Source organism: Stigmatopora argus, chromosome 15 (assembly GCF_051989625.1).
Source record: "Stigmatopora argus isolate UIUO_Sarg chromosome 15, RoL_Sarg_1.0, whole genome shotgun sequence".
Taxonomy (NCBI): domain Eukaryota; kingdom Metazoa; phylum Chordata; class Actinopteri; order Syngnathiformes; family Syngnathidae; genus Stigmatopora; species Stigmatopora argus.
The window spans coordinates 3,630,016-3,656,165 of NC_135401.1; the positions used below are offsets into that span (position 1 = coordinate 3,630,016).

General features: G+C 40.0%; 1 long non-coding RNA gene across 3 annotated transcripts in view; it reads left to right on the forward strand.

The window, feature by feature from the left end:
- The window catches only part of LOC144090251 (uncharacterized), a 94,390-nt gene that overhangs the window by 11,750 nt on the left and 56,490 nt on the right, over positions 1 to 26,150 (forward strand). For 2 of the 3 annotated variants that reach the window (XR_013305315.1, XR_013305317.1), the window contains exons 4-8: positions 4,483 to 4,591; positions 16,825 to 17,066; positions 17,674 to 17,781; positions 18,822 to 18,957; positions 22,999 to 23,127. This is a non-coding gene — a long non-coding RNA (uncharacterized LOC144090251). Of the gene's footprint in view, positions 1 to 2,065; positions 2,212 to 4,482; positions 4,592 to 16,824; positions 17,067 to 17,673; positions 17,782 to 18,821; positions 18,958 to 22,998; positions 23,128 to 26,150 lie in introns of all 3 variants that reach the window. The other variant, XR_013305316.1, reaches the window with a different exon arrangement.

Sequence of the window (26,150 nt, forward strand, 5' to 3'; positions counted from 1 at the left end):
GGCTTTAGGATGATGGATGAGTTCTACTCAATGTCTTTTTTCACCGTTGCCGGAATGTCTCTCTGGCAGTCGCAAAATCCATAAATAGGTGCCACTTTCAGACTGGTTTCTTTCTCTACGTGGTGAAGTGTGGGTGGCTTTTTGGAACTACTTAAGCATTCACAAAGTAATAGGAGGAAAATGCTGTTCAGCCGCAATCTTGGTTTATTTTTTCTTCCTGTGGTCATGCTCTTGATGCAAATTTTGGATGATGAATTTTTTGTTTTTGTTTTGTTTTTTTACCTGGAGTCTCGGTGTTCTTATTTTTTTCAAATCAATCAGGCTGTGCAAAGGGTTCATGGGTAGGGCTTGGCGACCATTGACTTGCATTGATAAATGGAGAACAGATTTTTCTTGTGAGTATGATTTTAGTTTTAGCAATTTTGCTTCCCGTTGAGTTAATTCCTGCATGGTGTCCACTTGACTAGAGTAGAGCTAGAAAAACATGCACTAAATGTTGTGACCTCAGATGCAAATTATGCAATTATAGGGTGACAGAAGGGTAAAAATTATAGAAGATCGTCTAGGAGTTTTTAACACCACAAGTATTCAGTCTGAATAGAAAAAGAAAAACCTGAATAAACAGAATTACGGTAAGTATTTAAAGAAGAAATGTTGGTAATTAAAATCATAAAATTCATCTGATATATGGTGGTACTTCTATTTAAGAAATTAATTCATCACAGAAGTGGTTTCAAAATTTGGGTATTACCAACTAAACCCTCTAAAATGGCACAAATGGAAATTTATGCAGCTCTTTTCAAGCCAATAGGAAGCCAGCAAGGGGTTGAGAGATTGCCAATGGGAGCGTAACGCTATTGTGCCAATTTCAAAATTATTTATTAATTATTTTTGGGGGGCTGGGGTGAGTTTGTGCTTTGCAACCTGAATTTCTTTTGTATCTGGGAACAAAATGCTTCCATTGAGGCTTTTTCTAACCTGATTTTTTTGTAAATAGAGCCATTGTCAATGTATATATGCTATGTAGTATACTAAACTACATTAAAATGTGTTTTTTTCACATTGAAAAGAGACATTACACAGTTAGATTGGTTTGTAGCCCAACAAAGTGGCATGTGCTACGTGTTATTTTTCCTTATGGAGATGACCTAAGAGGTCCCATTCCTTAGCATCACTATGCAGGTGATAGCCCCGCCTCTTTGACAAGAGTCAGCCTGCAATGTTGGTAGAAGATAACGAAATGTTTTAATGTTTGAGGCTTTTTTTCCACCTCCTCCTCAGGAGAAGGTGAGAAACCAAACTACCAGCATTACTCTCATATTTGTAAGCAGAGTTCTTTAGGAGCGATATGAGGTCTGCTCAAGCTGGGGGTTGTCATAAATTACATTGTGATGAATGAGATAATCCTTGTCAAAACAGCTCCTATAGTGGGCATGGATGGCATCTCGTGACGGAAATGGTTCGAGGTGATCGGGGCGAAGAACCGCGCGTAGCCTTAAGAGTTATCTAGCAAAAAAAAGGCCACGTTTTTCTGTTGGCGGCTGGATGTGACGCAATAGCATTGTCATTGAGCCTGACATAATTAGAAGGTAAATTCGACACGATCAGAAATGTGCAAGTGTTACATTGAAAAATGTTTAAAATAAGCAACTGCTCATTTTCAGACCTCACTAACAATTTTGTGGGTCAAAGAAGGGCCCGCTTGTGCTCGCATTATATACGCCAACAGGGACGCGGTACCATTTCAGAATAAATTATGTCGTTTAACATAAAGTGAGAGCAACCCAATGGTATTTGTAGACCACAGGAACCAAAATAGGTTCAAATGCACTTTTTTTTATTTTTATCGTCCTCCAAATAGCCAGACATTTAACCGCGTAATGACTTAAAAAAATCCCCTTTATCGGTCCGTGGAAAATGCTTTGAGGATAAGCCTGTGCAGATAATCATTAAGACGATACAGTCGGTCAGCGTTTTCAGAGGGCAACTTCATGTTTAATTGCTTAAATCAACACGATTAGATGCTCTTTAAATGTCTGACAAAGCTTGTTGACATTGTACGCAGGCATCCACTGTTTACTCATTCAAGACCTCTATTACCAAGATCAGATCAGTGGGGAACATCAAGATGAACATTTCGAGCGCAAGCAAAGGACAACAACAAAAAATATTTTATTCACGATCATTTGAATCACCGAGGCGTACGTTCAGGTGAGCGTGCATCGGTGCTTCGTATTAAAGATGAAGAAATATGTAGCCAAAGAGTGATATCATCCCGCTCGCTCATCAGACCAGACTGCTCAGCAACAATCTCATAATCATTACCATTACAGATGAAAGGCCAGGCTCAATTAGAGTGGCTCCAATTGCTGCAATTAAATAAGTGTGGTTGAATGATAATATCTTTTCCCTCCAGAAATACTAGAAAACGACCTCAGCGTTGAATAATCGTACAATCGAAAACAATCAAGCCGGACTTTGAAGTCATCGCGCTAGGAAATCTTACGAATACATCTGGTGGAGAAACGACGTCTCGGCCTCAGCCGCCAGGCGCCGTCGGTGAGGTCGGAGCGACTTCTCGCCGCATCGTAGGGCGGCTTTTGTTTAGCCCAGGACACCGGAGCGTGTTCCCACCCACAGAGAGACCGCCAGAGTCCGCAAGGCTTTCACTGGCGTCCAAGAATGGTCTCGTGATCCCATCCCTGTATCAAAACCAGCTGAGAGCGAAGGCGGCGTGGTGAGCGCTCGTGCTCGCACATAATTTGTAGCCGACTACTGCTCTTGCAACGGATTGATCACAGCGTAAACAAACATGATATGAATGGAACAAAACCTCAAAAAGATTAGCGCTCTGCTTTGGATTCCAAGACTAAGTAGACTTTTTTTTTAACTCTAATGTCAGGCTTTCCGTTTATGTTAGAAGGCTGCGATATTCCGAGGTCACAAGGTCAATACCTTCAGCTACTTTTTTCCCACACAAGTTGTCTTATCAAATATATCCACCATGGCTTCCACAAAACAAGTTGTAACTTGGGCAACAACAAAAACTCCTTTAAAATACTACAACTCTCTAAATAGTCGCCAATCGATTATTTTATTTTCACGATGAAAATCATGATTAGCCCCAGTGTAGAATGCTTAGCATGTCTGCCTCACAATTCTGAGATGGAGGGTTCAATCCTCTATGGGCTCTGACCTTCCAGTTCTCCCCGGACCTGTGTGGGTTTTCGCCGGGTACTCTGGTTTCCTCCCACATCCCCCAAAACATGCTTGTCTCTGTATGGTTGTACGTCTTGTTGAGCCCTGCGATTGGCTGGGAACCAATTCAGGGTGTCCCCTGCCTGCAGCCCATAGTTGGCATTTATTTTCCCGCGAAAAAGCCATTTAAACTTGTTGATCAATGTTTTTGAAATTTTGAAAATCATTAGAAAAGTCTGTCATAGTGGTGTAAAAAAAAATGGTGTTGACCTGAATTACAAGTATTCTCTCACAAGGGAAATAAAAATATCATTAAAAACATATTATTCCTTAAATGACACTGACCATTTTAGTACTCTTACTCTTACCGAGCATTTTTTCAAGTGGAACTCAACAGAAATGCGTGACAAAGTATAAGTTAGCAGCTTGCTTAACGTCTGTATGTAAACAAACTGTGTACTGCTGTATTTTTGCTTTAGTAAGTACATCTAGGCTAGTTCATGTCTTATCTTTAACAGCTTCCTCACATGCACTCGCAGACAATCCGACTTGTGTGCAAACTTCAGTAGCCAAACAAATTACCTCCACATCGCCCGAATCATCAACAAGCAGCCCGACTATTAGGACTTTGCTTGAATATTCTCGTAATAGCGGATAAATTCTCCTGCTCAAAATCATTCCAGTAGGCCACTTAAAGGACATTAAAGGCCTGTTAGAACTTTAAAACCAGCTCTGGTCTTGAGAATAGAGATTTAAATGTGCGATTAATTCAGCCAGAAGCTGGAAGTTTATTATTACAATGACTAGTCTACGTAATCACGGGCTCCAGCACATAAAAGTTTGCTGCTGCTACTTTCATACAAAATAAAGTAGCATCTCTACTTAAGAATGTCTCCATATATGAAATATTCAAGTTACAAAAAGGCTCAATAGGAACATTATCTCTAGATATGAAAGAAATTCCAAGTTACGAAATGCAAAATCTAAAAGCAAAACATAATTAGTGAGGTAGGTTAACATAATAGAAGTTTCAAAACAAGCTTTACATTTATAATACCGCATTTTATAATCTGATGTGCCTTTTTAAATGTTAGTCGAGCAATATGATGTTCTTTTCCCATAAATTCAATAAGAATCCACAATTTCTAAAATCTTATTCGGCATTTTTACTTGACTTCTTGATAAATAGAAGCTTTTTTTCTGCCTTTGTTAATTTTTACTGCCCCATAACAAAAGGATGATAAGATTGCAATAATAAAAGAGCATAATTCTCTTTCTTCACAGGGCTTCTCTGCATGTCTGATCTGTTACATATGAAGGGCATCAAAAAATGGGTGAAGATAATACACCAAACTGCCTGGAGGTCCCCCGTAGATGGCGTAACCCCAAACAGGTATTTTACTGAAGCAATAGCACAAGTGAGAGGTTTTAGCTTAAGTTACTGAAAATGAGAAAATGCTGTTATGGGGTCTTTCATGTGTCCCATTCAAACGCTATGCCTGGTGATAACCATGAAACACTGTTTGGGTGGTGATGTCACAGCATCCTAATCTCATTTACTTTTTTTTTTTTGGGACCTTGCTTGAGGGCGCTTGTGCTACATCCTGCCAGAAACACAATTCAATAGAAACGTGTTCCGGCAAAGAACTTGAGTTACAGTATGTGTTTTTAGAAAGCAAACATTTTTTTTTATCCAGTAAATAACGATTAACATGGTTAATATTTAGAAAGCACAAATGGAATTTACACTGTCATATAGTTAAATATGGTAATAGATTTGGACTTATAGGAACATAGTGTTGTATGACTTGTCTAAAAAGTCTCGGGCATAGTGATAGTTTGCTCCATTTAATGTTCTTTTTGTCGGTATATGTTCTTTTTCCTGCGTATTGTTTTTTTCTCAGGTTAAATAGCTACTTCTTGGAGTAGAAAATGTAATTTCAGTTGAGGCTAGAAAGCATTTGAAACGAGGCACGTTTTGACTCCGTTTACTATTTTTAACCCCTATAGGGACAACCAAACTTATCAATGGAGGGGTGTATTTCATGGCAAATACAAGTCAATCAAACAGTTGATATCACCTGATTGAAGCACAAAAGTTGGAATCATCTCAGGCTTCAAGGCTTTGGGGCAAGCAAACCAACAATAGTCTCAGTTCCGATCCATTCACATGTTTGCCGCAGACCCTAACGAGGTCAAGCTTTTGTGAATGCAGTCCATCGCTTGTATACAGTTTGGAAAGGGAGAAAATAATACAAGCCCAGCATCATGTCTGGTGTTCATTTGGTTCTGAACACGGGGTGAGGCACCTGGTTTCCATTATAGCAGTGTGCAAGCTGGTCAGAGTTGCCTTGTTTTATTGGAAATCGTGTTCTTATATTCCCTTCCTGGTCCACGCTGACCTCTGTCAGCATTCAAGGGGCCCACGTGTGTAACCCGAAGTGTCACTTTTTTCGCTAGCTACATTTTGAGATGACACTTACTGTGGCTGTTGTCCAGTTTGGAATTTGGTCTGTTAACGTATTACGCTGGGGGAGTAACTTTTGTCTCCTTTGTGTCCTGTGACCAGTTGTTATGCCGCAAAATTGCTTCACAGTAAAAAAAAAGGTGTGTCTGTGTCCCAGCAGAACTATATCAAGTTACTTGGGGGAACTATGCTGTTTTCAGCAGTTACGAGTTTTCTTGTAGTTTGTTATGTGCACAGGCTTTGTACATTCTGTCATACTGCGAATGAATCAGTGTAGAATAGAATTAGGATTAACATTGTTGAAATTAATAACTGACATACACGTGACGGGAATTATTTGTGTAAAGTTTTGGCAGTTTTATGTTAGTTATGTGGTCGGTTCGGAGTGCTCCCAAAAAATTTGAAACATTGAAATGTACTTCATATGTTCTAAAACAGGGGTGTCAGACTCGGGTTGGTTCGCGGGCCGCGTTAACGTCAACTCGATTTCATGTGGGCTGGACCATTTTAGATATAATATTTAGGTTTTTTTTTTAATAAATGGGTTAAAAGCCCTGAATATTCAGTTTTTTATAGATCTAAAACAATGTTTATTTTAGCTTTTTTTATATTTTTAGATTTTACAAAATGATTTTGGAATTAAAAACAGAAAAAAATGATTAAAAAATGACAATTATTGATTTAAAAGGTGGAAAATCAGGAAATTTAATATACATCCATACTCTTCTTCCGGTAAAATGCTGTCATCCAATAAAATTCTCTTGTCTTTTAGCCACGGTCATCTGGGATAGGCTCCAGTTTTGCGCGGCCATGTTAGGCACTAGTAAATGTAAAGCTTGCACTGCTATAAGACCTCCACTATATTGCGGCTAAACAAGCTGTGTGTAATTCAAACTGTTCCATCCCATGCCGAATTACACGTCTATAGCTCTTGTGGATTATTTTTTCAGCCAAAAAGCTGTTATTCTACAATGTGGAACAAATCCATGATCCGAAATAGTAAATTCCAACCTTGGATCTAGTCAGGAGGCATTCAGACTGTCATTTATCCCAGTTTCAAACCCATTTCTATTTCCTGTCACGGTGGACTATCCTGATGTAAATCTGCCATTCTGTTCCGATTTAGACTAATAATTTATAGCATGTGGCATTCGGGTCTGCGCAAGGAGACCAAAGGCTTTGCACGCGCTTTCAAAAAGAACCTGATATTTGCTACACACCCTAATCAGTTTAAGATGATTGCGGGGGGAAAAGAAGCACCATTTGTGAGACAGGACAAACCAAACATCCGTCTCAACTTACAGAGCTATTAATATATATATAATCATAGGCTTCTTCCAAGCAGCTTTTTACCGACGGAGGGAATTCCTCCCTGGTGGCTGCCCGACCCGCTTCAAAGCCCAAGTGTGACTTACAAATGATTTGTTGCGATTGAGTGACGGGGAACACGAGAGATGGCTGACATCCCTTAGTGGAAAAGTGATTTTCTTCAGCAGGCAGGAATTTAAGCCAACCGTCATAACATACTTTCTTATTCTAAGCACCAGTTTTCAGTCATATTCGGCCTCTAAATGTTAGCTTCTGCATAAGAAGACTTGCCTTTTCCTTTTTTAATTTTTTTTTTAATGCGATTATTCCGTCAGTGTTAGAATACACTCTTAGTGAAAACTGCATCACAATTTTATACTGAAGCCTAATGTCGGCCTAAGGGGCCGTTTTCCCAATAAGGTAACGGGGGTTAAAATGTAAAAAAAAAAATCGCGAACTAGCGTTTTGGTGTAAAATTTGAAAACTCCTTCCAGAGTGGAAATTTTGCTTCACCAATGTTTCACCCTGTCGTCACTGTCCAATCAGTTGAGGACTCAAAAGTGAATTTTGGATGACTTTCATTCTAGATGAAAATGCTACAATACATATTGGCGGTTTTAGTGTATAAAACGTGTATTGACCTTCTCATATGTTTTAATTTGTGATCAATGCTGTGCAATTATCAATCCAACTGCCGACACTGCTCATTACAAAGTAATTTAGAGCATAGAAAACCAATTCAGCACATTTCTGAAATTTTCATTGCACTGGGGACAAAGACAAGTGTGTATAGTTTGTGCTTAAAACACATTCTTGTACGTCTCAACAATTTTTTCCATATGTCATATCATACTTGCGGAAATCTACCATGAATCTAAGGCCATATGGACCAGACCCCGGAGAACCGTGCTATTAGAAACTTGGTGCAATTTCGCGTCGACTAACAATCATGTAAATGTGCAATTTAAATAACGGCATCAGTACTTTCTGCTTAAGAACATTTCTAGTGTAAGCGTGGCCTAAGAATGCCTCAGTTGGGCTGCCACATCCTGTCCCGCTTGACCTTCCAATGCGGCGGCGAGACCCAGCAGATAAGGAAACGGGAGACGCACACTTACCTGCTTCCGAGCCATCAAAGCAAGTTCAGAGTTGCCCTGGGAGAAAGAGTGGCGCAACAGCTAATGCGTCTCAATTGAAACGCTCCGCTTACCATGAATGGCCACATTTTGCCCACGTTAAAAGACATCCTCAGAGACAAGCTTAGAGAAGGTGAGACTGTGTCGCTGCTCCTGGCGCCTGGACTGTATGTGTGCGCAGCTTGCAGACATATTTTTTTTATTTGTTCTGGACTCAGATGGTACTTGACGATAATGTATTTAATGTGTTTGTTTAAGTAAAGGTTGCTGTCACGTTATGAGAAAGCGCACGCTCCTTGGGAAATGATCATTTTTCACAAATGTACGCAGCTCGGCTAGTTTCATGGTAGCGATTGGAAGCTGATATAGTGGCAGGCCTCGTTCCTGCACCGCAGGGACTTGGCTCACATTTTGGTCACCCACAGAGGAGAAGTTAACAGCTCACTGAAGAGCAGCTTCACAGCTTCATCTTAGCCGGAAGCCCAAAGAAACTCACACAAATAAGAGCTGCTTTCCGCGTGTCACGGGTGATGACACTGGGGGAAAATTCAGACTACTGCAGGGAATTCTTCATTTTAGTTTGTTTATGCCTGTTATTTTTAAACACTTGGTTTCATAACAGGATAGAGGAGAGCAAAATACTAAAAAATGGGGTGTTTAATCAATTGCTTTTTAGAATAAGTCCGTTTTACAAATGGATTGTTGGATTTTAAAATGTTTGGAGTCTCGGAAAATACAGGATAAGAAAAAAAATGTAAATGTGATGCTTTGGATGAGCATAAATTTAACAAGCTGATAGAAAATGACTTAAGCACCCTGCTTAAGTGTCTTTATTGCAATCATTTTCATATGAAAGAAGAGCAATCAAATGCTTTTAAAGGACTAATAGTAAACAATGAGCAGGACAAAAATACTAAATGGAGTTAGTTCAATCTGAGCCAATCAATCCAGTGTCAACACTACCACCTAGCGTTTGAGATTTCAAATTTGCATCACTGTGGTGCTTTTGGCCCCCTCCACAAAAGCCAACCGCCTACCTTTTCGAATAACCTCCTAGCTGGAGGGATGGTAAAGTGATCTCTGGGTCCCTAAGTGCTTTTTGCTGTCAGTGGTGTTGACATGAGACGCTATAGAAACACAGCTGAGGCCAGCTTAAACGGGGAAACCTGTCAGGTTCTCCACAAAGTACCTCTTTCTCTGCTTCTCTTCTTTTTTTCTTAATCTTTTATTACTCCTTTTCATCATAGAGCTGGTTATAGTCGTTGTGTATTCATCCTACTCATACATACATAACAATAGTGCAGCAAAATTCCTATGATTAAATCTGAATTACCGACCAACGTCTTTCATGTTACCTGAGAAGAAGAAGAAAAAAAATCAATATTTCTGGCGCATATTTGTGTTTTGGTTTCCATGGTGCTTCATCCTGAAAGAAATATTTCAAAGCCCCTTTGGAATCAATGACTGGATGGGAAATCTCCCCTTACCGAGCCTGAACTGTTGAAGGAAGCCATGGACACAAACAGAGGGGAGATGGTGGCCTACCTGCTGTTAAAACAGATAGGCGGCCTTTTGTGGCTGCAGTTCAACTTGGCTCCACTTCATGTGTTTAAGAGTCCCGGTGAGAACATTGCCCTCCTCCTGAGGAATAAGCAATTACTTGGCCAGAACTGGTGGACCTCCAGGGCAATGCAAAGCTTTTTTAAAAAAATGGAAGAAGTTATCGTATTTTCCGGACTATATGTCGCACATTTTTCATCAGTTGACTGGGCCTGCGACTAAAAGTGTGACTTCAGCCTGTTATGTTGTTTTCTATAGTTATCTGAAAAACGTTAACTGTTGTCAAAATATGCCTATTTATCATACTTTTGTCACTTAATATGTTCTCGGTTTCTGATAAAATAAAATAAATGCTCTCCCAATAATGCAACTTATGTTTTTTTGGCTGGTGTGACCTATTGACCGAAAGATATAGTAGTAGTTTTGCTGACCAGCGGTGTTGTTATCCATCTAATGAAGTGATGTAAAAATTATTCAAATGACTTGTAGTGAGATAGATTGAGAACAAAATATGATTTCAATGTTTGACGTCAAATGTGACATTTGTGCAGTGTTTTAGGTAATAGTTTACAACTTTTATCTTCATTAAGCTTCCTGGGGGTGCTGGAGTTTATCTAGTTTCAGGTCAGGAGGTGCAATAGACACATGAAATATATAGACAATCTTTTGCAATAACTCCTATGGAGAATTTTTATTTATTTATTTTTATATCCTTTTCCCATTTTGTTTCCACTGTTTTCGCAAAAAACATAAGCTCGATGTACATGACAAAAAAAAAAAGATCTGGCAGGTCTTATCTGGTCCCCCGGCCTAAAGTTGAACATTTAAAGTGATATATAAAGACTTTCTTGAGCTGAATGGTTATAACATAACCGATTTTTCAATTTGTTTATTTTATACAAGGCAAATTAATGGGGAAAAAGTCATATGTTGGCGATAACGCTGAGACATCCTTTTGAGGAGCCACAAGCAAAACACCTGTGGGCCAACTTTGTTCGCCGTGTGGGGCCCCATTTTGCCTCCTTTCACACTGAGCCAATGACCGGCCGGGGACCCAGATGAGCAGCTGTAAAATTCAGAACAAAAACAACCCACGGATGACCGTCAAATATGCCTCCCACATCGAGAGACAGGTGGACATCACCTGGGACGCTACGAATCCGCGTATTAGCTATTGGGAGCGTCTTTCAAAACGAAAATAAGGCAGTTTGCGGATCGTCGTTACGAGAATTCGACCAGCCTGCCTCGTGATGCTCCCGTTCGTCGATGTGGAAAGAAAAACAGCGTAATGATAGCTGGACGAATGCGGATTCTTCTATTGTGGCTCCTTTTTTATTGCAGCCATTTTGGTCTGACAGGAAATACGTGCTTATTTAGACACTAGTGAACGTGTCAACAAGTAAAGAATCTCCTCTGGCATTATTGCTAATGATCAGGAGCTAATTACCATAATTCCCCGGGAAGTCACGCAGGCCATTGGTAGTGCCAAGCTATTTCAAGTCCAGGCTATCTAGTTGTTTGCGGCGGTCGCTGTTTAACTTTCACCCCACCTTTTTAAGGAAACAATTACGCAGGGAGACGCTGTGACATCACTTGGCCTGTTGTTGAAAATCCAGAAAGGTCCTCTTGTATATTTTATCTGGCCTGGGCTGACCAACACATCACACGTGACAGACTTTGACTATTTAATGTAGATTCTCCAAAACTCACAACTTGACTATGACCAAATGTTCCAGAGATGTACCGCATATTGTAAACAGGTCATATATCTCCAAAACAGAAATAGATTCAGCTGAATTGTTTGATACGATTGGTGGAGGTTTTCCATCCATCCTCATTGGAAGTCCCAGTGTTTTTCTGGCTGTTGGTGGCCTAAGCCCTAATCACCCGGCCTTCCCTCAGAGGCCATAAATTACCCCGATGAGATGGCGCTTTGTGTTCCTACTGCCGGGGAGCGAAGCGAAGTCGCTGTGCCATATTTTGACAACCCCTATATTAAATCATTGTTTTATGACAGATGGGAAAACTTCTGCACTTTCACCGTTTCTGATTTATGTTCATTTGGGTCTGGAGGACGCTATAATTTGCAAGTGATGTGAAAACAGATGGATAGAGAGATACCAAAGGGTAAAGCTGACCTATACATTCTCAGTTCAGCCTCCAAATGGCATCCATATGCCTGAAGAAGTCTTCATCACGTTACCACGTGTGCGCTTATGACCGTCTGTGTCTGCGTCTGGGCGCTCTTTACTCGGCTCGTACGCACGTCCATGAAACATCGCCGTCCGCCGATCTGCCATGTTACATCTGCACGGCCTTGTTAGATGATTAATACGGCGGAACCCCCGACGTCAAATACAATTAGTTCTGTGAATTCCAGATTGTTCTAATTTTTTTAAAACTATTTTTGGGGGAAAATGCTTAAAAAAGGTTTTGATTAACTAGGCTTAACAAATATAACCCTGATTAACTACAGTGGGCATGCAATGATTTAAATCTCATACATAGGTTAAATGCATTACTAAAATACCGAATAAAATCTAGTACACGTGTCAAAGTGGTGGCCCGGGGGCCAAATCTGTCCGGCCGCATCATTTTGTGAGACCAAACAATAAATTAAACATAGTTGGACTTAAAATAAAAATAAATAAATAAACATTTTGGCTATGTCATTGGTACAGTAGCCTTAATACATGACCTGGTGATCATGTACAGCACATATGTCAAAGTGGCGGCCCGGGGGCCAAATCTGGCACACCGCATCATTTTGTGTGGCCAGGAAAGTTAATCATGAGTGCCAACTTTCTGTTTTAGGATCAAATTAAAATGAAGAGTATCAATGTAGATTAAATTTCCTGATTTCCCCCCTTTTTAAATCAATAATTGTAATTTTTTAATCTATTTTTTCTGTGTTTTTAGTTCGAAAATCATTTTGTAAAATCTAAAAATATATATAAAAAAGCTAAAATAAACATTGTTTTAGATCTATAAAAAAACTGAATATTCAGGGCTTTTAATCCAGTTCTTTTAATCCATTTATGACACCCTTGATCTAGTAAAATCTACTCTTGCCTGAGAAAAAACATGAAAAGTAGCATAGTAAAGGGGCTGCACGGTGTCATGCGTTTGTCGTCTTTAATTTTTTTTAATTGACAAAAATGTACATTACAATTGAATGAAGTATGGTGATGTCATATGGATTTGGCCATGCATAGTTTTGGTTTTATTGATGGCATTGATGCACCTGTACGCTTAAAGCTATTCATTCATTTTCCGAACCGCTTATCCTCACAAGAATCATGGGGTACACCCTCAATTGGTTGCCAGCCAATCACAGGGCACAGCAAAACAACCTCTGGTTGGTTAAACAACAGCAGGTCATTTCAAGATGAAATTGAGTTTCATCAAAAAAAGAAAGTGAGGACATCCAATGAGAGTTTACGTCTGATCACTGTCATATTTTTGAGAAACGTCTTTTTAATGGACTGTGTGTTCAATATTTTGTGTGTACAAACACTTTAATTGTCTGTCCTTGGTTTACAGTTCAGCTTCCCTTCTCTAATTAGCCATGAAAAATGGAAGTGAAATAATTCAAGCCATACCTCAGCAGATTTCCTCTCTGGTCAAAAGTCAATACGGCAAAATTATAGCTCTGCTTTATTTCCACAGCCTTGGGTCTTGGAGCAAGGTCATAAACGCAGTTGATCTTATAATATAATACAATACAAGTCTCAACAGTGGATCAAACACAATCTGGGGCAACTTTGGAAGACCTATTCACCTAAAAAGAACACGAAACCCATTCAAATTTTGCATAACGCACGTGAATGCAACTTTTTACTCAATGTAGGGACAATTTTCTTAGCGTCCGATGAGCTGTTTTGATACGGTTGGCAAAAATCATATATCTGGAAAAATAAATATATGGATAAAAATTCCTTTCGTTCTTGCGGCGATAAGTAGCAAATGTAGGGAAACCTGTGAGGGAAGAAAAAGCTCCAAATATATTATGCCTGGGAGCCCAGGACGACCGTGTTTTACGGCTTTTCCAATGAGGCAGGACAGCATGTGAGAGAGAGCGCAATGTCTGGTGCAGCCATTGTGTTCCAACGAAAAGGAGGGGCCAAAAGGGAGGACCACCCGCGTGAAACCAGTGATGAAGTAAACACTGTTGCATGTTCCATGTCGCCTTCCTTGCTCTCTGTGTAAACCGTGGTCAGAAATGGCCTGTTAGCTCAATTTGACCAGCATGGCAGATGCTTGCAGTGAAAAAAAAAATGGAAAAAGACCAGTCCATGTGGGCTAGAACGCCAGCGATGGGTTGAACTTGGCCTCCCCATTAAAAAAGAAAAAAGAAAGGCATTAATCTGGACTTGAGGCGCCCTCTGACAATGCTTCTAATTTTTACACAACATTAAACAGATCACACAATAGATGATCTAATTATACTTAATGAAGTAATTGGCAGGAGTACAACTCAGACCACCAAACAAACTTGTTCTGTCCCCGGACCCATAAATCACACAGTCCCTGTTTGTTTATTTTGCTTGTTGGGCAGTTATCAAACTTTTCAGAGGGGAATAATATCCCATGTGAACAAAACAAGTCTGCAAGGCCTCTAGCAGGAAAACTGTACTTGTGTTCTACCGACAGGAAGTTTGATTTAACATAGGAGTGATTACATCCAGACTACTGTAGACTGCAAGTTTTCTGCCACTAATGCGTCATGTTTTTAATCATTTGTTTCACCACTTGTGATTTTCTGCAATAGAGAACTCCTTCTTTGAACTTGTGAATTTAATGTGTACTACCAATTATGTAACCGAGCACCACTATTGCTTTTTTCCAAACATACTTTATGTACAGACATTCATATTCAGACAAATATATAAGTTTCCCTTGCATATAGCAAGGATATAGTACATTCAGAATTATTGTTGCCCTGGTACCATTTTTATTTTTATTTTATTTTTTTGCAGCAGTTGGAAATTAGAACTGGAAGAGTACATATTGAGCAGCATTGTCTTGTTATTTCTTGGTACTACGATATCCGACAAAGTCATTTTAGTGAAATATCGGTACCGATACTAGTGGAGTATTAGTGCAAATAAATTCACAATTGTCTTATAAATTCAATCTAAATGTTTGAATTTATTCCTATACATGAGTATATGGGACTATACTTGATTCCAATCTGAGGGTAAGCCTGCCTAGAAATTACATGCACAAAATGTTTTTAAATTTCAGAGTTAAGCAGTGATAGATTCAGTATCTTTCCAGTTTTTGAATGTTTTCTACAACAAGAACTCCTTTTTCAAAAGCATGATCTCAGCGTTAGACGGCCTAAAACATGTCGAGCAACATGATAGTTAGTGACAGTTATATGCGAGAAGGCTGTTCATACAAATGGAGGCTTTATTGGTCCTAGATGATAGCGTGTCTTTGACTTTCATAGTGATTTACTGCAGCCTGGTGGGATGAGCTCAGTGAATATGTGTGGTCGCTCGTCTATTGGACTTTTTCCCTCTGTTGCTTTTTAGTCTTCGTAGGCCCTGGAGGTTTCCTAAATGTTGTAGAGCCGTTTGGATTGGAGGCTGGGTAGTAGAATGCGGCCTTTGGCAGAAAAACTCCCCGTGTCTCCAAAAATAAGAAAGACTGTGCTGAATATGTGTGTGGGTAGAAATATATTACATGTAACCTAATAGAGCGCATCAAGTTGTGTTGCCACCAATGAAGCTTTGCAAATGCCTTCACCGAAAATGTATATTGCATTCAATTACCGTATTTTTCAGCACTGTGGTATACATTTATTTGAGCAGAAACCAAGAACAAACATATGTTAAAGTAGAAATAGTAAAATGGACAACAAAGGGCATCTGTTAAAATATTTTTTTAGATAACTATAGCCTTAAAAAAAAAGAAAAAAAGAGGCTTTTAGTGGTCAGAGTGAGGGGAAAAAACATAAGTTGCACTGAAGTTTGAGTTGCAGGCCAAACTATGTTTAAAAAAAAGTTTGACTTATAGTCCAGAAAATACGGTAACTAAAAATAAGATTTATATTGATAGTGATACATTTTGACTATGATTTCAAGTAATCTTGTCCAGGTGTTGCTTTTTTTACCTGCACATGTTTCCCCTGCTCATCATCTTGAGGAAATGTCTACAAAAGTAGCCGTGACCTTTCCAACACTGATGTTTTAAAAGGAGAGAGGCCAAGACCTTGCTCCTCAGGGACCAGTTCTCTGACCCAAAGACCAGTTGGTCGGGGACATGAACCTCAAAACCAGCGGGATGGGCTCCGTTGGTGGGCAACACAAGACATTTCTATCTGTTAAAATTAATTTAGCTTAAGTTTCAAATTAAATATAGATCAACACAGGATCAGAGCGCCTCTAAACACCAATTTACCTCATAGTGTCAAATAAAATAAATAGAATCCCAACATTTGCGGCTAAAACACTGAAAAAATTGATTAAAAAAATTACAATTATTCATTTAAAAGGGGGAAAATCAGGAAATGTAATATACATCGTTACTCTTCATTTTAATTTGATCCTAAAACAGAAAGTCAGCACTCATGATTTACTTTCTCGGGCCGCACAAAATGATGCGGCGGGCCAGATTTGGCCCCGGGGACGCCACTTTGACACGTGCTGTAAACCATAATCCTAGACATAAAGATTGAATAATATCTTGGTGGCTACCCATTATTATCTCTATATAGTTGTGGTGTGCTATTGTGTCGGGTGAGTTTAGCCTCCTCACAAATCCTTTTTATACAAATGAGCAATCTCGATCATTTCAAGTATTGCCAACTTCACAGACAGTCCCCACTATTTATTTAATCGAAGGCGGATGAGCTCGGTCAAAGCACAACATTTATTGCTGTCATATTCAAGCTGTTCTGTATTTGTCTGGCATGGATTTCCCATGACAAATGATCCAACTGCATACATTTGGCTGCTAATTCTTCTGTTCTTTTCACTCCAAATGGCAGCGGCACATAATGCATGTTGAATGTGTTTCCTAGACGTAATGCGTAGTGGATGTGTTTCATAGCTGTGCAATTTCCTGACAGTCTGGCACTTGTGTAGTCAATGTTCCACCAGTATTTTCATTCAGTATTGATTTGAAACTTGATGATGTCATTCCCAGGCTTGGCCAACGAATGGCACTTCTGTCCCACATGTTTGTTCTTCTGCAACTTCACTCCGTGGCGAGTTTACCGGGTCAAAAAGGAAAGGAAATCGCAATCCCAGCTGACGACACGGATACGACAAACGAACGCTGATCCGTGCAAAGGGAAAATGGATCAGTCGACAAGTCTTCCTTTTCAACGGGAAGGCCGATTCCTCCGCCCACCACCCGAGGGACGCCGACATTTTCATTTTTTCAGGGTGAGAAAGCAGCTGTGTGCCACAGTGCCTTAAACAAAACACTCGTATACTGTAATTCATTTATTTTTTGAACCGCTTATCCTCACAAGAGTCTTGGGGGGTGCTGGAGCCAGTCGCAGGCAGGGGTCACTCACCTTAAATTAGTGGCCAGCCAATCACATGGCACAAGGCGACAACCAATCATAGCTAAGGACAATTTAATGTGTTTAACCAGCCTACCCTACATGTTTTTGGGATGTGGGAGGAAACCGGAGTACCCGGAGAAAACCCACGTAAATCCAGGGAGAACATGCAAACTCCACACAAGTGGTCCGACCTGGTTTTGAACCCAGGACACAAGAACTGTGAGGCTGACGCGCTAACCACTCGTCTGCTCGTTTACTGTAATTTGCGGCAATTATCGACTGCAGCACAAAGTGTTTGCGTGTTTTCTTGTCCGATGCAACCGCATGAAAAGCTTTTCTGCTTTCTTCATAAAAAGCTGGAGTTCACTGGTGATTTATGACTATTTAGACAAGTGGTTAACAGAGGGATGTAGGATTGTGGAAATACTGCATTCGTACAAAATACACAAAGAACGTCATGAGGACATTTAATCTTTTGGCAGGGAACAACGATTCCTGTTTTTTTGATGTTGCAAACATTACTTTTGGAAGAAATTGGAGGACAGGCAGAAGATTGCCCCTAAAGTCTATCAATCAATAGCACTGTGGAGGTGAGCAAACCATGAAATGCACTTTTTAGGACTGTTTACCATGTTTTTTTTATAAAAATTATAAATCGCACTAGCCAAGAAATGATAAATGGAAGGGGAAAAAATATATATATACTAAAATGCACTGGAGTAGGAGTTGCATATTTGGGGGCCAGTTTTTTAATAAATCAGACACCAAAAACAAGCAAAATAACAGTAAAATAGGGAACAACAGACAAAATAGGCACCTGTTAATGTAACCTAATACCTTTTAGGGGAATAACTATAGCCTAAAATAACACAGAATGAAAAATATAAGACATATTCATAACTGGCATATGAGTATAGGTTACATGCCCAGCCAAACTATGAAAAAAAATTGACTTCTAGTCCAAAAAATACGGTATACGGTCCCCCAATATGTTCAAGTTTCTGTCTGCTGTTTCCTGATCAAACAAAGTGAGAACATGCATATTTTGCGCTAATCACGTATCCCATGAAATGTTGATGCAGTGCAAAATGAGTAGTCAAAATGGCCAGTAGCGATGGAATCCGAGAGGTGAATCACATTAAATGGCAAGTCTGAAGTGCCCCTCACGCTCACTCTTATTTGTTCTCCCACAAATTATTTCGGGCCTTAAATTGACTAAGATAAATGGAGGGGATTAATATATATTGCTCTAATCTGTGTCTTGGATAGTATTTCCCTCAGGTAGCCAAATGTAGGCCTACTGGATTAAGAACCATTTGCAGGAAGGCTTAACGGTGATCCAAAGCCATTAGCAGAACACGGCTGTGGAAAAGTAACGCCGAGAGAAAGGAGGGTTGCTTTAATTGCATTTGGTTAATTGTAATTCAAAGATTTGCCTTGAAAAATGCGCTCCTTCAAAGATGCCACAATCTATAATCCAAAACTTTAGAGAAATCTTTTCTGTATTTGGAACTTGGATCGTGCTTGGATTTTGCGCATCATATAAAGCAGTATGTCTTTAATTAGTTTGGCTTGAGTGATCAAAAATGTCTTTATGGGGTGATAATAATATGCTGTATTTTGTTTCCAGGGCAAGGACCTTCATTGCTTGGTGAAAGGTTCCCTTTGGGCTTTAATCAGAGATTGTATTCCATTGGTTGCAATCTGTATCATCACCACTGGGTGACACTAAATCAACAGCCTATTTTCAACCCTCATCACTCAAGGCAAGTGCATCCTATTTAAACTGATTTTTCAAGACACTCCCAACTGGTTGCAAGTCAAAACATACAGTTTATATACAAAAAGTCTAATTGTCACAATTAAATGCAAAAAAAGATGACATTTTTTGACATATTCTGCTGCACATCCACATATTATATATATTTGAGTCCTTTTAAATAGGCTTTAGTTTTCTTAGGTTTGAGTTGGAAGGAGAAAAACACCTTAAATAAATCATTTACCTGTAGATCAAAATGATACCGGTGTGAATATGAAACCAAATGGCAAACTAAAAATGTTTCAAATGAATATATGGCTATATAAAATGTGAATTTCTAAGAAAATAACTGAAATTCAATCTTATCCATTACTATACCTTGAATATCCTGACTCCCAGTTTTTCTGAATAAAGGCTGAAGACATCCTGGCACACACCCTTCAAAACACAGGATGGCGCTATAAAACAAGGCAAAACTAGTCAAAGCAGTAAAGCACGATTCAACACAGAGTATTTTAAATTGCCTGTGGCCACATTCAGATCACCAAGACACAAAAACATTCAATTAAGAAACAAAACAAAACACTTTCTTCCATAAAATCCCATTAAAATCAACAAGACACAGTTAAAACAAAAAGACAATTCGAATAGGAATTAAAAATAAAGCACAACACAAACATTTATTCATTTTCTGAATGAGGGAACCTAAAGACAATTTGAAATAAGCTGTAGTAAAAAAAATAATCCCTTTTTGCCCCTGATTTCATGGAGCTAATAATTTCACCACACCAAGGGCGAGGAGCATAATAACTGACAGCTCCCTCACCTTTGGTTCTTCTTTTTGGAGCACACAACAAACCAGTTGGAGATGATATCTAAATGTTCTCAATGTGAGCTAGCGCCTGGAACTCTCCAACGGCAGCAGGCGAATAATAGCGTTGTGTCTGACATCATCGAAGCAGGACATCCTGATGTTGAAATGAGCTTCTCCATTTTCCACCTGACCTTTTTAGTCTAATCAGAGCCACTGTAAAAAAAGGAGCTATATAACACTGGCCAGCTGGTGATAAAAACCTTCACAAGAAGCAGGTGGTGCTTATGTGTAACGTCCTCCCTCATCACACCAAGCCAGTTATGGCTTTATTACCCCTGCACACCCCCTTCATATCTGGCTATTTCCCAGCCCCAGTCAGGTAACACCACCTGTCAGAACAACCAGGATACGATTCAAGGGTGCGGATTTGATCATAATACTTTAGAATGCTTTGTTATGAACTTGTTGCTAATGGGTTTATGTTGAGGTGAATAAAGGTCTTACTCGCCTTAATAAAATACAAATACAATTCTGTCATTGTAAAACATTGATGTTAGGCTGCTGCCAACATGAAAATGAATGGAAAAAAAAATCATTCACTTACATTTAACTTTCCACAGAACAATAGATTTGTATTCAATTCAAAGAACGTTCAACACAAAGCGTATATTAAGTGATCACTCTAATTTGTCCCCAGCTACGATTGATTGGTTATTTCTCTCTTCCTGCCCTGTGATTGGCTGGCGACCGATTTAGGGAGCCCCCAGTTGGCTAAGATAGGTTCGAGCAACCCTTGTGAGGATGAGCTGTGTAGATAATGTATAAATAAGTCCGTGTTACGTTTCATCCTAGCATCCTACTAGAAGGTGACCGTGCATACGTCAACACCGCCTCTATTAAAAAGGCCTGCTGTGCAAAACTCTTAGGATAGATTTGCTATTCCTTCAGTATTAAGTGGTATTATTAGCACCAAACACCACAGCAATGAGCATGAAAACACAGGAGGGTCGCTTTAAGCAAATAAGGCTCTGGCTCGTCCATTTCGGTAACGTAGGGTGCCGCAGCTGGAGCGGTAAACAATCACGGCTCGCTCGCTGGGGCTCGGTTGGTTTAGCAGTTCTACAAACAAGGCGGGATGATTATTTTTCCCCCCCACTATGATTTACTAACATGGCGCTGAGATCAGCTGCTTGCTGCTCGGTCTGAGTGCGCTGCTTTTCAGCACACTTTGCAGTAAGTCTGAGAGCTCTCTGCAAACAGACTCTTTATGACAGAGAACAAGGTGAGTGGCTTCACACTCTACAAGGCAGACCACACATCAAACAAACACTAAAGGCACAGAGTACACCTGCAGTGTACCACCTAACTTTGTGTTATTAGACCTATTCTTGACACTGGTGCAATATTATAGCATGCAAGCCATCAAATGTCTTGGACTGTACATGTCTGAATGACAGTCCTGAAAAGTCAAGTGAAAAATACTTTGTTAGTGAACTGCAAAGGGATTTTTTTAGGTATGCTAGAGAAAACTCCCAATTAAATCCCTTGCTCTTGTAAACAAATAGCTGCACTTTTTCTTACTTTTTCAAAAGGACCCGAAGTAACTCCCTGACGGTGCTAGATGTCCAATCTATTGTGAGACATTGGAGACATCATAGGTTCCAAAATCTCATTTTCAGGGAGATGTTAACCTGGATAATTGGCTGGCCACCGCTTCAGGGTGCCCGTATTTAGCTGGGATAGGCTCCAGCACCCCCTGCAATCCTTGTGAGGATCAGTGGTTCAGAAAATTAATGAATATTTATCTGGGTGACAAGGCACAGCCCAAAAAAAACATAACCACCAAAACGTAAAGACTCAATGTGCCTATGTATCGATCATTTAGATAAATATTGTGATGTAGAGGAAAATGTTCGTTAGGAATTCCAAAATATTTTCATATCAGACAATATCTATTTTTCAAGCCCTTGGAGCTCATACTCTATGGATCAACAAACCGTGAATGTTGGTTATGGTACGGGCTTGGCTGTAAACCGCCTTTGCAGAATTTCAATTGTGCGGTTTAGAGCCCTGTAAAATGAGGCGACTGCCACAGCTGTCACTGGTCAGACAACTTGCTTTTAACATTATCGTATTTTTCAGACTAATTCGCACCTGACTATAAGTCGCACCAGCCAAAGAATACACAATGAAACGAAATAAATATATATAAATCACACTGGAGTATAATTTTTTTTGGAAGGGCATTTATTGATTTGATGAGAATCCAAGAACAAAATATGTTAAATTAACAATAGTAAACTGGAGAACTGACTGAATAGACATCTGTTAACATAGGAGTTATCAGATAACTGTTACATAACCATACGTAACTTATACATAGTCCAGAAAATGTGGTAAGTCGTCTCTTAGTAAAATATGTAACAAAAGTATCAAGTGACTTCCTTAGCTCCTTGTTTTGCGTAACTGTTCCAATGGACATCTTGGTGAAAACATTGTGATTGTGTTGTTCTGGTTGGTGTCCTTCCGCCCAGCCAAAGTGGTCCTGCTTTGCAGCCATGTGTGACCGGGCCACTTACTGGCTCACACTAATGACCCTAATTGGGAAAGTGGGCTCCGTTTCAGGGTCACTGACAGACTGACTGGCATGTGCGGAATGTGACTCAATGGCACCAAGCGCCTATTGTGTGCCTCAGCCAATCAATTAGCTCCTCCTTGCAGTGGACAACTTTACCCATTCTTATCTGGGATGCTCTCAAGGGGCAAATGGGAGCTAAATAACCCCCTTTCTAACCTCTGTTTAGATATTGAAAGAAAGAAACTCTTAATGCATCTTTTATGGATGGATATACTTTGATGAATGTCCCTTACAATGTTTCGGTTTATGCTCTTAAGCAACAATATGTATTGTTGCCCTGATGCTTTTAAAAATGCAAATAGTAATGCGCTTTATTACAATATATGTATTGTGTGCCTAAATGGGTAAAAAGGCAGACTATTACAGTAGATGGCACTTTTTTTGGTTCCTGTACAAAATAATATCCAAGTAAGAAATGAAATGAATGCTTTTATTGTCATTATACAATTATAATTATATTTAAAGCTTCACCACTAAGCTTGTCAAAATGTTTTATATAATTGGACTTAAAAAAAAGGTTCATCTATCCACTAGTATGATAATACTCCTGCATTAAAATGCCCAAATTGACGCATTTTGTCTTTTGGATTCTACAGTTTTATGCACGGTCCGTTTTGAGTGGGCTATCCATCTAGCCGTTGGGCATGAAACGATCTGACACCTACTTGTATAAAAGCCTCTGATGTGGCTTGGCTGTGACTTCAGACGTGCTTCGGATCCGCGGGGTGAGTGGAATTGTCCTTCTGTTGTGAAATTTGTCACATCTGAGAAATAGTTGCACTCCATGGGCACAAGGTAAAGTAGGTACACCTGTGCAATCTAAAGAGAGCAAACACAATGCTATGCTATGTGAAAACCTGCTTCTTTAAAAATCTACAAACTCATAGTTCTGCACTTCCAACTGAAAATCTAACATAGTATTGTGGCAACATACGAAACAAGTTTCCAAATATGTTTAGATAATCATACAACGCTCACAGTCAAATGCAACTCAACTCCCACATCACTTATTATTATATTTTATTAGCCTGTTTGCATTCAAACATCAATTTATTAAAAAAAATACATGAAAATCCTGATTTAAAACAAAAAAAAACATGTTTTCCTTTTAACCCTCCAAATAAAATGATTCACTACCATATTCCTATTTACTTATAAATGGCTTTAGAAACCTATACATCTTTCATATATGAACACATGTCAATCAAAAATACACTAGTTCTGCACTTTTAATTCAAATGATTAATATTTGTGTAAAAATAGACCCCTTAGCTAAAAATGTGCCATTCTACTTCAATTCCACTATACATAATATAACATTTTCAGCTTGTGCAATTGTTATCAAATTAAAAAGGCTACGTGATGTCTTCGCCTTCACTAGAATAAACAGTACAGAAATAAATGAATAGAGTATGAGAAACCGAACCCTGCATCTCATTCCGATCAACAAAGCTGTGTGGGAGGGGGGTGAAATGGAAACTACCAAAGATTACGTCTACGCACGCCTAGAGTTAATGACCCAAATATCACAAAGTCACTATTAAACAGCAAACTACTTGTGATGATTTTCTTTCCGTTGCCCCGCGCCGCCGTTGACTGAAAGAAATGGGCGTGAGGCGCGCTCTGCAAAGTATGTGTGTCAACACCGTTGCCCTGGAGGTGAACCCTTAGATACACCTTGTGTTGGAGGGAGAAGAAAGGCAGAGTTGGGGAAAGCAGGTGTGGCCTACTAAGTGACTCAGTGCACTCCGCTGAGTGACAAATCAAATGCCAATTGACAGAGCGCCGGTCGGCTGCAAATTCGCCGGCTTCCCCGCCGTGCAGGTGGTCTTTGTCAGCAAGGCACCCAACATGCGCACGCTCACCCTGTCCGGCTCTATTGCCGATTCCCATGTGCGTTAAACGAGTTCATATCTGCCGAGAAAAAAAAGAATACTATTTGAGTTTGATAAACATTCCTGGGCACACTGGAGCAACGGTGTCGGACTCGGTTTGGTTGGTGGGCCACGTTAAGGCTAAGTAGAATTCATGTGGGATGGACTAGTTTATTTTTGGACCAAAAAGTTAACTTGCTGGTGCTGAAAGAGTGTATTTTGCATCTATTGTTGTCAGTGGTAGACAATTTGTCATTTTTACATTAGTTGCTTGTCCTTTTGGGTTACTTGGAGGTCGCTTCTTGTAATTTTGGGATCATTTCTTATGGATTTTTGGGGAAGTTCTGGTTTGCTTCCGGTTCATTGGTCGGTTTTAGCTGATTTGGGGGCTTTTTTTAGGTGATTTGTGTTGTCTTTGGGGTAATTTGGGTTTCATGTTCACTCATTAGCTTCCCTGGACGGTGGCATTTTGACTGCAGGGAGCGAAAAAATGCATTTGGATTGGATTGGATAACTTTATTCATCCCGTATTCGGGAAATTTCATTGTGACAGTAGCAGAGGGTGATTAGACAGAACAACAAAGCAAAAGCACAGAGTACAAAGCAAATCAAAGTAAATGGGATCATTAAGAATCACATTTGACTGGAGAAAGGAAATTGAGTGCAGAAATGCACACAGTGGATCAGTAACTCGCAAAATTCTGCTTTTATGGCGCCCGTGGGGAAACAAAATGAACATTTTGTTGTGTATACACAGTATAAATGAGCTACAAAGTGCCTGTCAGTTGGAACAACCTAAGATCAGACCCACCAGTGACACAATTACGCCTCGAGGGCCATATATTTGACACCCTTGCATTAGAGAATCAAGGTTCAAAAGAAAGTGGCGAAACGTGTACATCAGAATGTGTTTGATGACTCGTCGTTGTTATTTCTAGTATATTGTTGATCTAGTGTCGATCCAATGCCCCGAACATGACCCAGTAGTTGCGACACATCGCGTTTGACAAATCTGACTTCACACACACCTGTGGCACTTGATTAATGCGCTCTGTTGTGTGTACCCCGGGTCAGTCTTTATGTGCTGATCCTTGAAGGGAGTGGTCAAGTTGTCTAAAATGAATTGATGGTTCTTGTATGGGAGGGCGGAGGGGAATGGCGCTGATACTTTTTGTGAGTGGTAAAACTTTTCTCTGTGCCTTGCAGTCACGCGCAAACAGAAAGCACTTTCAGTTGTCAGTCACAGTTCTCGTTTACCTGGAGAACGCTGGCGTAGTGTCAAATTTGAATCTTTGCTAGGTGTGTTTGCAAAGCAAAGATTCCCTAAGAATGCTCTATTTGCACACTTCTTAGTTCCAGTTCAAATAAACGCATTACATCAACATTTTTCTCTATTTGTTTGTAAACAATGAGAGATGGCACGCTGTGCAAATTTACTCAGGAAGGTGCTGACGTTGCGCCGTCCGACCGCAGACGGCTTTCACCGCGTTGCCGCCGACAAAAGAAGCTAGCCTTCCCTCGCCGATAAAATTAGGATGCAGAGTCATAACGCCGAATGTTTTTCCCGTAATCCCGAGGATGAAACGGGTTCCGCCAACCCTGCGAGGGTAGGCCGCGAGATTGTCCTCCCGCATGCGTCCACACGTTATCGTTCCGAACCGGGGTTTTCCGGACCCCGACGTCCCGCTCGCCTCACGCTGATAACGTCGCCCCGAAACGTCGTAGACGCGAAATACGGCTTCGTGCTCGGTGTGTTGAACATCTTCTGAACAGACTCGCAACCTGGCCGCCTGTCTGCTTCCTCGTCTGCGGTCTACCTCGGGAGACGGGGATTAGCGGCCTTGGAGGAGCCACTGTATGGACGGCGTATGAAT